Here is a 10,123-nt window from a genome sequence, read left to right on the forward strand (position 1 = left end):
ATCCACCAAATATTTACTTCTTCCTCCTATTATTCCTGATCAGTTTCTGTTGGCTATAGGACTCTGGGCTCTTTACCATTTTTAGTGCTAAAGTGCATATGTTCTCTGTGTAAATTATGATTATGATTGGTTTTCCCTGATTGGCATATTTGATTTACTGGTAAGTCCCTAGTAACATGCACTGAGTGTGCCAGGGCTTGTAAATAAAATGCTACTAGTGGGCTTGCAGCACTGACTATGCCCCCACCCGAGAAGCCCTGTAAAGGTATCTCAGACTTGCAACTGCAGTGTCTGTGCACAGTTTTAAACTGCCATGTTGACCTGGCAAGTGCACTCACTTGCCACTTCCCCAACCTTCCATTTTTCCTATATGTCATGCTGTTCTCAGGTAGGCCCAAGTGGCCACCATGGGCAGGGTGCAGTGTATATAAAAGGTAGGACATGTACTGGTGTGTGTTACATGTTCTGAGAGTGAAATACTGCCAATTTTGGCTTCCACCATGTAAAGGCTATCTGTCCCATAGGCTATATGGGAGTTACTTTGTAACACCTTACAAGTATAACTTTCCATTGGGACCAGATGGAGAAATGGAGTTTAGGCTCTCCGAACTTAGAATTAAATAACACATCCTTTTAGAGAGATGGTTTTTAAATTGCGTGTTAGAAAGTCGACATTTCCTTGTTTAACCATTCTGTGTGCCTCTGCTCTTTTGTGTATTGACTGTCTGGTTTTAGAGTGACAGGGGCTGGGGATGTGGATTCACTGTAGACAGCCCCATGGGGGGTTGAGGTGTCTCCTGCCTTTCCTGTGTGACTCACAGCTGAGCTGAATAGACCTTGTCTGCATTTAGAGTGGTGGGAGGAGTTTCACTTACACCTCAATAGGCTGTGTCTCCTTTGCACAATGCTGTCTCTATCTCCTGTTGTCAAGCTGCACCAGAGAGGACATAACTGGATTGGACTGGGCTCAAAGACCCTTGCTACAAAGTGAACAAAGACCAAATAAGGTACAGGTAGTGGACCTTAAAACCCAGAGAATTAGATCACTTCTGACTCAAGAGGAATCTTTGCTAAGGAGAAGAGCTGGAGAGCTGTAAGGAGGAGTTCTGCCCCTTATACATGGGCTTTGCTGGGTTGGCCTACAGTGGCTGCTTCTGCGAAGGAAAGGACAAAGACAAGAACTTTGCTATGAACCTACTTGAAGAGGAATCTCAAAGGGTTTGTGTGTGCTGGCCTCCTGTTCTGAAGTCTCACGGACGCAAAGACTTCACCAGCAGCTCCCCTGAACTCCACTACTGGGAGTTCTGACCTGCCAGGAGGTGCCTGTTCCAGTTCTGGGCCTCTGGAGGCTATTCCTGCTGTTGGGAGCTAGAAGCAACTTAAAGAAAGCAAGAAGAATAACCCTGACGCCATGAGTGCTGCCGCCAGTGACTCAGCAACCTGCACAGAGGCCAGGAGCACCAGTTGTGAAGTGCACGATGAACCACCCCGCCTGCACTACAGCTTTGATGCCTGCTGATGCCTGCAGTTCTCAGCCTTCCTGATGCCAGAGCTCACACCAACGCCATCACCCCCAGTGCCAGCATCCCATTATCGCGGAGCCGATAACCGACGAGGGTGACTTCATGAACTCATTTACTTCACATCGCCTCACCAGAACCAATGCCTCACTGCCAACACCGTCAACTTCCTCTGTCCTGGACTCAATATGTCACCTTCAGGAAACCGGTCTCGACCTCGGCACCGATGCCTCAGCTTTACCACGCCGTGCATCGTCCATAGACTTCGTTTCGAAGGTACTGTTGTTTGGGGGTCTGTGTGACTCCATGCCAAACACCGCACTCCTCATGGTAAATGTAAATGTAAATGTAGTGTATTTTTGTAAAGCGCACAGCTGCCCCAACGGGGCGTCCCGGCGCTGTATAAGGCTGTGGAACCCTTCCTGGCTCTCCCTGTGAGATGCCTCTCCTGGGCACCCCCAAGGTGAAGCCAGGCATCCCAGTGTTGTAGGGGCCGTTGTGGAGATTAAGCAAGCTATTGCCCAGAGTTGCAGCGTGGGACCCATGATTAGAGTTGGTGCCGATGCGAGAAATATTGAGTCCGCGGACATTGAGCCCAAGACCCTGCCGCGTCAGGACTTGAACCCTGGTCCCAGGCCTGATCTCTGCTTCAGAGTCTTCCGCTCTAACCAGTGAGCCACACTTCTCCACGGTCAGTGTTGTACTTTTGATTTATGCCTCTAACAACCTTGTAATGACCCAAGGTAGAACTATTTGTTTCCTGCAAGCTTTGTTTTGGCAATAACAGTTTCTAAGTGCTATTTTGATCTGTAAACTAGTGTGGTGTCCATTTGTGGTGTTTTCATTGTGATAATGTGTGTTTTGATTACACATTCTTTACACAGTGCCTTTGGGATAAGCTTGTCTGCCCGTGCCAGGCTACCAAGGGGGTGAGCAGGGGTTATCTAAAGTGTGTATCCTCCCTACCCTGACTAGAAGCAAGGATCCCTACTTGGACAAAGGTACATACCTCTGCCAACTAGAGACCCTCAATTGGAAAATACCAGAGGGAGAAGGGAGAAGGGAGAAGGCAGGAGTGCAGTGATTACATGAGGAGAATTAGGAACAGGAAAATGGTGCATACTGGTTTGAATGGATCACACATGCATCTTGTTGGCCACTTGTTAAGAAAGCTGAGCTAAAAATACTATCTTCCCTCATTTTTAGGTTGAGCCTGGGCAACGCATGCGCTGCTCTGCGAGGCATGCTGCATTCGAGTATGGATTTGAAGCTCTGCCCATAATTTTCATTGGCTTGTGTCGTTGTCCACTGTAAATGCTGGCTTCGGATTCATTAATAGGCTTGTTAGTCCCCCCTTAGAACCGCCTTATCTTCATATGTAACCTTCCATGAGGACTGGCCCTTTTACTTCTCTTGTTACACTGTATGTCTTATTTAGTTTGCAAGCACTATTTTCTTTAACAAGTTTCTTCTACTGTAGGCACGACATGCTTTCCTGCAACATTCAGCGTGCCATGCGCGCTTTCACTTTCCAAGTAGCCTGGGACAATAGCAGCTGCTTCTTTAAAATAAAATAGGTCTCGCATTTACAAGAGTTTGAGGTAAGTTTGAGCTAAGCTTACCTGATTGGGGGGCTGTCCCCTTTGACCTGAGGCCTGTGCTCAAATTCCTCATTCCCGCTCCGGTCCGACGCGGTGATTAGCACCGTAGCGCGGAGGGCGAGGAAGGGTAGAGACAGGCACTTCTGGTTGGCTGGGGGGCCGGTTGGCGGTCTAGTGCTCTTTACCTGCAGATTCTTTCAGGGATAAAAGGCTGATGCTTAAATGGCCGTGCAGTCGAAGGCCCGCCAAAGGCAAGCCCGTCTGCGCCCATCCGCGACCGGACGGGGACCGGGGCCATAACCCCTGGTAGGTCAGCAGCAGCAAGAATAAAATATAATGCGGCAGAACTGCGTGAACTGTGCCCGCCTATAGCCAGGGATTGCAGGCACAGTATGATGGTCACTAAAGATGGTGCCTGCAGACACTGTGAGTTTAGGTGGAACATGGACCACATAAGGCAGTTAGAGAGTGTTGAACTCTGCGGTGGGCTACTGAATTGTAGATCCCTAAGTAAACACAGAATTGAAAACTTTGACTTGCTCTCGGACAGAAAGCTTGATCTCCTGTTTCTCACGGAGACCTGGCTAGACACTGATTCTGAGCCAGACATTCTTGAGGCACTTCCCCCAGGCTATACAATAGCCAAAATTGATAGCTTGACAGGTAGCTGAGGTGGGATAGCGGCTATTTTCAAAAACCCCCTTGAGTGCTCTCTTGAACCATTCATGATATGTGAGAGTGAGGCGGGCCTTTTTACACTTAAAATCAACCCCAACCTCACGGTGACAGGGCTCCTGGTCTACAGACCCCCTGGCCCCCCTACATGTTTTCTGCCCAGTTTGGTTGAGGGTATTGCCCATCAAGCTTTAAGATATGACAAGCTCTTAGTATTAGGTGACTTGAATCTTCATTTGGAGGATCCTATGAAAAAAGAGGCCTCTGACCTACGCCAGGATCTTATGGCGCTTCATCTGAGCCTGAAATCATGTGCCTCTACACCTCAGCATGGGCACTTACTTGATCCTGTGTTCGCCAGCTGGGAGAATGTAGAAGTTACCACCCCTATCCCTGTTCCCTGGTCGGATCATTTTCTGGTTCACTTTGTAGTGAAGGTCTAGTCAAGTCAAGTCAAGTTTGAATTTGTATAGCGCACTACTCACCCAGAGGGTCTCAAGGCGCTTGAGGGAGGGGGGGAGCTTTACTTATCAAATATCCAAGTTTTTTGTTGTTTCCTGAAGGAGAGGTGGTTCTGTGTGAGGCGGAGGTGGGTGGGGAGGGAATTCCAGGTCTTGGCCGCTAAGTAGGAGAAGGATCTTCCTCCCATGGTGGATCTTTGGATGCGTGGAATTGCGGCGAGGGCTTGATTGGACGATCGAAGTTGGCGGGTGGGGGTGTAGAAGGATAGGCGCGTGTTGAGGTATTCGGGTCCTAGGTCGTAGAGGGCTTTGTGTGCGTGGGTGAGGAGGCGGAACGTTATTATTTTGTTGACTGGGAGCCAGTGGAGGTCTCTCAAGTGACCGGAAATGTGAGCTTGGCGGGGGATGTCTAGGATGAGTCTGGCTGAGGCGTTTTGGATGCGTTGGAGTTTTTTCTGTAGTTTGGCTGTGGTTCCGGCGTAGAGGGTGTTTCCGTAGTCTAGTCGGCTTGTGACCAGTGCATGGGTGACAGTCTTTCTTGTTTCGGTGGGGATCCAACGGAAGATTTTGTTGAGCATACGTAGGATGTTGAAGCATGATGATGAGACAGCGTTGACTTGTCTGGTCATCGAGAGGGAGGAGTCCAGGATGAAGCCCAGGTTACGTGCGTGGTCTGTTGGTATGGGTGCGGTTCCCAGGGCCGGTGGCCACCATGAGTCATCCCAGGCGGAGGGGGATGATCCTAAGATGAGAACTTCCGTTTTGTCTGAGTTAAGTTTTAAGCGGCTGTTCTTCATCCACTCAGCTACTTCTTTCATCCCTTCGTGTAGGTTGGTTTTGGCGGTGTTTGGGTCTTTGGTAAGGGATAGGATCAGCTGAGTGTCGTCTGCGTAGGAGATAATGTTGAGGTTGTGTTGGCACGCAATGGATGCGAGGGGACTCATGTATACGTTGAAGAGGGTGGGGCTGAGTGAGGATCCTTGGGGTACGCCGCAGATGACTTCGGTGGCCTCTGATCTAAAAGGGGGGAGGCGGACTCTCTGAGTTCTTCTGGCGAGGAACGAGATTATCCAGTCCAATGCTTTTCCTTGTATTCCGACGTTGCTGAGGCGTTGTATGAGGGTGCTATGACAGACCGTGTCGAAGGCTGCGGAGAGGTCAAGTAGGATGAGGGCCGTAGTTTCTCCGTTGTCTAGTAGAGTTCGAATGTTGTCTGTTGCTGCGATGAGGGCGGTCTCGGTGCTGTGTTTGGCTCGGAAGCCGGACTGTGAAGGGTCGAGGGATTTGTTGGATTCGAGGAAGGCGGCGAGTTGACTGTTGACGGCTTTCTCAATGACTTTGGCAGGGAAAGGGAGGAGCGAAATGGGGCGGTAGTTCTTGAGTTCAGTAGGGTCCGCTGTAGGTTTCTTCAAGAGGGCGCTGAGTTCGGCGTGTTTCCAGCTTTCTGGAAAGGTGGCGGAGTTGAGGGAGCAGTTGATGACGTCTCGGAGATGGGGTGCGATAATGGAGTCTGCTTTGTTGAAAATGTGGTGGGGACATGGGTCGGTTGGCGATCCTGAGTGAATGGTGTTCATCAGGCGGATGGTGTCTTCAGTGGTGATTGGGTTCCAGGCGTAAAGTTTGTTGGAGGGGGGTTTTAGTTCAGAGGTAGGTGGGGTGGACTGGTCTCCAAAGCTGTTATGTATGTCGGCGATTTTGCTGTGGAAGAACGAGGCTAGAGAGTCGCAGAGGTCTTGGGAAGGAGTGATGTCGTTGGTGCCGGCGGTGGGGTTGGTAAACTCTTTGACGATATTGAACAGTTCTTTGCTGTTGTGGGCGTTGTTGTCGAGTCGATCCTTGAATGCTGATTTCTTGGTGGATCGGATCAGTTGGTGGTGTTTGCGGGTGGCGTTCTTGAAGGTGGTCAGGTTGTCAGTGGTTGGGTTTTTTCGCCAGGCTTTCTCGAGGGTGCGACAGTTCTTCTTGGATTTCTTAAGGTCATCATTAAACCAGGGGGCTTTTTTGCTGCCTTGTTTGATTTGATGGTTTTTCAGGGGTGCTAATTCGTCAGCACTCTGGGTGATCCATTGTGTGAGGTTGGTGGCTGCTTGGTTTGGGTTCGATGATTTTGCAGGAGGGTTTTGGTGAAGCGATGTGAAGAGCTGTTCGGTGGTAATTTTATTCCAGTTTCTCCGGGGAATAGGTTGTGGGTGGTTGTGGGTCGTGGTCTTTATGAAGTTGAAGTGAACGCAGCTGTGGTCCGTCCAATGGAGAGCTGTGGTGTGATTAAAGGAGATGTGCTTGCTGGAGGTGAAGATTGGGTCGAGCGTGTGCCCAGCAGAGTGGGTGGGGGTGTCGACAAGTTGTTTGAGTCCGAGATTGGCGAGGTTGTCCAGAAGGGTGGTGGTGTTGCTGTCGTTGTTCTTTTCCAGGTGGAAGTTGAGGTCTCCCAGAAAGATGTATTCCTCGGAGGGGAGGGCGTGAGGGCTGATGAAGTCAGTGATGTCTTCGTTGAATTGTGTGCGGGGTCCGGGTGGTCTATAGATGAGGGTGCCTCTGAGTGTGGTCTTAGGGTCGGTGTGGATCTGGAAGTGAAGGTGTTCGGCGGTTGTGAGGTTGTCATCGGAACTGGTCGTGATGCGGATGGTGTTCTTATGGACGATGGCGATTCCTCCTCCTGTTTGGTTGATGCGGACCTTTCGGATGATCTTGTAGCCGTCCGGGATGGCTATGGCGATGTCGGGCGCTGATGAGGCGTTCATCCAGGTTTCTGTAAGAAAGGCGACGTCCGGCGATGTGGTGTCGAGTAGGTTCCAAAGTTCAATGGCGTGTCTGTGGACCGAGCGGGTGTTGAGCTGGATGCACTTCAGGTGGTTAGTGTCGGAGCTCTGTTTGGAGTTTTTTGATTTGGTGTTGGTCCTGATGCAGTGGAACTTGCAGGAGTGGCAGGAGAAGGGTCAATGGGTGTGTCCTGGGGCGGCTTGGTAGCAGTTTGGGAGTCGGCCGGGGTTGAGTGCTGAAAGGGTAGCAGAGTCGTACGTTATGCGGGTGGAGAGGAGCTTGCGGGAGCCAGGGGGTCTGACGCTGGGCGCGGTCCAGGCGCGGACGAGCGTAGACGGGCTTACCTTTGGCGCGCCTTCGGCGCGCATGGGGCACGTCCGCTGCGCGTGGACGCTGCACGCAAAAGCATCTGTCATAAGTGGATAGTGGGGGGGGCGGAGCGAGGGAGGGTCGGCTGGGAGGCGGGAGCGGGGTGGAGAGGCGGGCTGGGAGGCAACAAAACAACAACAAAATGGCAGCAAACCAAAGTCGAAGCAGGACGAGATTGGGGCACAGATAAGGATATTGCACAGATGTGGGCACCGGCACCGGCACAAATCAGACACAATTACAAATAACAAGCAATGCAAGCTTACACAAAAAGCGCTACGAGGTCACACAGGCGCGATGTGGGCAATGCACTGAAAGCGCTATAAATATCACTCAGGCAAATTACAAGCAGCCACAATTAATGCGAGCAGAGCACAGATGCTGATAATGCGATACGATTTCAATTGGTGATTGCAGCAGAGATCAACAAAGCGCTACGATACCAGAATTTGAGGAGGGAGCGTGGGGAGCGACCGCTTCTGATCGAGTCAGGACGGTCACAGCGTAGGTGCGGAGAGGTCGGCCTCTAACTTCTAGTGGGAGGGAGGGTCAGCTGGGAGGCGGGAGTGGGTGGAGAGGCGGGCTGGGAGGCAACAAAACATCAACAAAATGGCAGCAAACCAAAGTCGAAGCAGGACGAGATTGGGGCACAGATAAGGATATTGCACAGATGTGGGCACCGGCACCGGCACAATCAGGCACAATTACAATTAACAAGCAATGCGAGCTTACACAAAAAGCGCTACGAGGTCACACAGGCGCGATGTGGGCTATGCACTGAAAGCGCTATAAATATCACTCAGGCAAATTACAAGCAGCCACAATTAATGCGAGCAGAGCACAGATGCTGATAATGCGATACGATTTCAATTGGTGATGGCAGCAGAGATCAACAAAGCGCTACGATACCAGAATTTGAGGAGGGAGCGTGGGGAGCGACCGCTTCTGATCGAGTCAGGACGGTCACAGCGTAGGTGCGGAGAGGTCGGCCTCTAACTTCTAGTGGGAGGGAGGGTCAGCTGGGAGGCGGGAGCGGGGTGGAGAGGCGGGCTGGGAGGCAACAAAACAACAACAAAATGGCAGCAAACCAAAGTCGAAGCAGGACGAGATTGGGGCACAGATAAGGATATTGCACAGATGTGGGCACCGGCACCGGCACAATCAGGCACAATTACAATTAACAAGCAATGCGAGCTTACACAAAAAGCTCTACGAGGTCACACAGGCGCGATGTGGGCTATGCACTGAAAGCGCTATAAATATCACGTAGGCAAATTACAAGCAGCCACAATTAATGCGAGCAGAGCACAGATGCTGTTAATGCAATACGATTTCAATTGGTGATGGCAGCAGAGATCAACAAAGCGCTACGATACCAGAATTTGAGGAGGGAGCGTGGGGAGCGACCGCTTCTGATCGAGTCAGGACGGTCACAGCGTAGGTGCAGAGACGTCGGCCTCTAACTTCTAGTGGGAGGGAGGGTCAGCTGGGAGGCGGGAGCGGGGTGGAGAGGCGGGCTGGGAGGCAACAAAACAACAACAAAATGGCAGCAAACCAAAGTCGAAGCAGGAGGAGATTGGGGCACAGATAAGGATATTGCACAGATGTGGGCACCGGCACCGGCACAATCAGGCACAATTACAATTAACAAGCAATGCGAGCTTACACAAAAAGCTCTACGAGGTCACACAGGCGCGATGTGGGCTATGCACTGAAAGCGCTATAAATATCACGTAGGCAAATTACAAGCAGCCACAATTAATGCGAGCAGAGCACAGATGCTGTTAATGCAATACGATTTCAATTGGTGATGGCAGCAGAGATCAACAAAGCGCTACGATACCAGAATTTGAGGAGGGAGCGTGGGGAGCGACCGCTTCTGATCGAGTCAGGACGGTCACAGCGTAGGTGCAGAGACGTCGGCCTCTAACTTCTAGTGGGAGGGAGGGTCAGCTGGGAGGCGGGAGCGGGGTGGAGAGGCGGGCTGGGAGCCAACAAAACAACAACAAAATGGCAGCAAACCAAAGTCGAAGCAGGACGAGATTGGGGCACAGATAAGGATATTGCACAGATGTGGGCACCGGCACCGGCACAATCAGGCACAATTACAATTAACAAGCAATGGAAGCTTACACAAAAAGCGCTACGAGGTCACACAGGCGCGATGTGGGCTATGCACTGAAAGCGCTATAAATATCACTCAGGCAAATTACAAGCAGCCACAATTAATGCGAGCAGAGCACAGATGCTGATAATGCGATACGATTTCAATTGGTGATGGCAGCAGAGATCAACAAAGCGCTACGATACCAGAATTTGAGGAGGGAGCGTGGGGAGCGACCGCTTCTGATCGAGTCAGGACGGTCACAGCGTAGGTGCGGAGAGGTCGGCCTCTAACTTCTAGTGGGAGGGAGGGTCAGCTGGGAGGCGGGAGCGGGGTGGAGAGGCGGGCTGGCAGGCAACAAAACAACAACAAAATGGCAGCAAACCAAAGTCGAAGCAGGACGAGATTGGGGCACAGATAAGGATATTGCACAGATGTCGGCACCGGCACAATCAGGCACAATTACAATTAACAAGCAATGCGATCTTACACAAAAAGCGCTACGAGGTCACACAGGCGCGATGTGGGCTATGCACTGAAAGCGCTATAAATATCACTCAGGCAAATTACAAGCAGCCACAATTAATGCGAGCAGAGCACAGATGCTGATAATGCGATACGATTTCAATTGGT

This window comes from Lissotriton helveticus, chromosome 11, assembly GCF_964261635.1.
Source record: "Lissotriton helveticus chromosome 11, aLisHel1.1, whole genome shotgun sequence".
Classification (NCBI taxonomy): domain Eukaryota; kingdom Metazoa; phylum Chordata; class Amphibia; order Caudata; family Salamandridae; genus Lissotriton; species Lissotriton helveticus.